The sequence below is a fragment of the Penaeus monodon genome, chromosome 35 (assembly GCF_015228065.2).
Source record: "Penaeus monodon isolate SGIC_2016 chromosome 35, NSTDA_Pmon_1, whole genome shotgun sequence".
NCBI lineage: Eukaryota > Metazoa > Arthropoda > Malacostraca > Decapoda > Penaeidae > Penaeus > Penaeus monodon.
The window spans coordinates 4334786-4337285 of NC_051420.1; the positions used below are offsets into that span (position 1 = coordinate 4334786).

The 2500-nt window shown below is 28.4% G+C and overlaps 1 long non-coding RNA gene across 5 annotated transcripts in view; it reads right to left on the reverse strand.

Moving 5' to 3' along the window:
- The window catches only part of LOC119595015, a 7480-nt gene that overhangs the window by 4895 nt on the left and 85 nt on the right, over positions 1 to 2500 (reverse strand). For 4 of the 5 annotated variants that reach the window (XR_005230674.1, XR_005230676.1, XR_005230673.1 and 1 more), the window contains exons 1-2: positions 2477 to 2500; positions 1 to 6 (exon numbers count right to left, since the gene is read on the reverse strand). The exon at positions 1 to 6 is cut by the window's left edge and continues 62 nt beyond it; the exon at positions 2477 to 2500 is cut by the window's right edge and continues 85 nt beyond it. This is a non-coding gene — a long non-coding RNA (uncharacterized LOC119595015). The remainder of the gene's footprint in view (positions 7 to 2476) is intronic. The other variant, XR_005230677.1, reaches the window with a different exon arrangement.

A 2500-nucleotide genomic window follows, 5' to 3' on the forward strand; every position in this document is an offset into this window, starting at 1 on the left:
CGTCACCTGCAAATTTATGTGTAATGAATTATATGAATTATTACAAAGTTTTGATTGAACATCATAGTCTTAATTTTATTACATTGAATAATTCCTTTAAGTGATGAAGTCAAACATAATACATTACATCAAAAAAAAGAAATGAAAGACAGAAAAAAAGTTTAATACTAATTGCATGATAAAAGTCTCGACATCATGACCTCAATACGAAAGGTAAGCTTTTTTTGAATTCGTATTTCAAGACAATTTATTATCTTTTTTTAAGGGAATAATTGCATAACTGCAATAATTTTGTGCTATGAACAAAACATCTTCTAACAACAATAAGAGGCTTTATCAGCAATGTAGATATACAAGTTTTATATTGTATTATGCAATAGTCAGGTATTTTCACTAATAATCCAGTCATTTTTTTTTAACAGTAGGTTCATGTCTGAGCCGCCGTGGTCACAGCATGATACTTAATTGTAGTTTTCACGTTGTGATGATATTGGAGTGAGTACGTGGTAGGATCCCCAGTTCCTTTCCACGGAGAGTGCCGGTGTTACCTTTTAGGTAAGCATTCTCTCTATTCATCCAGTCATACAGCCCTCAATATGAATAACTAAAAGTAAATGCTACTTTTCTTAAACAAAATAACAAAACAAGATAATAATCCCAGTAAGAATACACTCCCTGAAATTACACACTAATTTCCATTGACAATCCCATTATCAACTGCCTAGCATTTGCACCTTATATACCCCTAACCCTTAAGCCGATTAAAAACACCTAACCGATTATAGAAAATGGTTCACGACAGTACATATCTATTTGACTCGGTTCCTTCCAGGCCGGAACGTCTGCTGAGTGAATGGCTGCGGTGTTTAGTTTGTGAGAAATCCTTTAGCAATGCCTATTAAAACGCAGGGTTATGCATATCCTGTCACTGGTTTTTTCAGGAATTTGCAACTTATATAGTCATATAGTGTACACTCTTCTTTTCGTGTGAGGATGATTATTTCTTGCTTTTGGCTAAAGATTTTTTTATTTTTGTTGTGATTGAAGAGTTAAGATCGACTAATTTGTGAAGTAATATGATAATATGGTAATATGAGTATGAATTTGAATATATAATTTTCTCCTTTTTTTTTAAGGTAAAAAATGCAATTGAATGCAGCATATCTGAACGACAAAGTAATATTTCAATTAACCACTTTCGTCGACTTTTCAAAACCAACCCTTACGTAAGAAAAAAAAAAAAAAAAAAAAAAAAGAATATTGGGGTTTATCGGTAAATGCGTGAAAACAGCTACGGACGGAATTCTAGTTTTGTTTCCGTTTCCTTAATACGATTTCCTAAATACATAGCGCTTTAACAAGGGCACACAGACCTAGAGCTATATCTATATCTATATTCATAAGATCTACTATACTTTCCGTTTTACACAGACTCTGCTTGTAATGGGCAGACCGAAAAAAAAAAAAAAAATTTAAACGAAGAAACTCTTCATCTATGGCATTTCCTTTGCAAGTTGATAATAAGAAAGTTATGCAACGGCTCCTCCTCTGGCATACATTTACATAATGATTGCACTATAATTGTGGCAATTTAATGACTGTCATTATGGAGAGGGAAAAAAAACCCTCAGTAATACATGAAATAACTTGCCATATAAATGTAGAAAATATTCTGCGGCAAAAAGTAAAAGGTAAGTAAGTAAATAAGTAATTAGGTAAGTAAGTAAGTAAATAAGTAAGTAAATAAGTAATTAGGTAAGTAAGTAAGTAAATAAGTAAGTAAATAAGTAATTAGGTAAGTAAATAAGTAAGTAAATAAGTAATTAGGTAAGTAAATAAGTAAATAAGTAATTGGTAAGTAAATAAGTAAATAAGTAATTGGGTAAGTAAGTAAATAAGTAATAATAAGTAATAAATACATAATACATTAAATAATAAGATAATAATAGTAATTAGTAATAAATAAATAAATAAATAAATAAATAAATAAATAAATAAATAAATAAATAAATAAATAAATAAATAGATAAATAGATAAATAAATAGTTCCCACACGTAGTTATTAATTAAAACAAGAAAATAATGTCTAGATGATTGGATTGTTGTGTAATATTTAAAAAAAATAAAAAAAAATCTAAGATCTGAGTAGAGATGAATCAAATGAAGTTTATTTTGCTTAATTAAATAGTAATGTTTTATGAAAAATTAATATTCGGTGGTTTAAAAAAATCTAAAAAAAAAAAAAAAAAAAAAAATGTCCATATAAATGAGGGTTATATAATTCCACTTCAATGTTCATTCCAATAAAATAGGAATAATAATAATAAAAAATAAAAAAAATTCACACGAAAAAAGATATTTTATAAATTAACGAGTCTCATTGTATTTTTTTTATTTTTTTAATCTTTTAATCTCACTATTACACCTGCTACTGTTTAACTCTCAGCGTATTATGTCGCAGATATATCTCACTCACTCGCTGGTGAACCTCGAAGGAGCT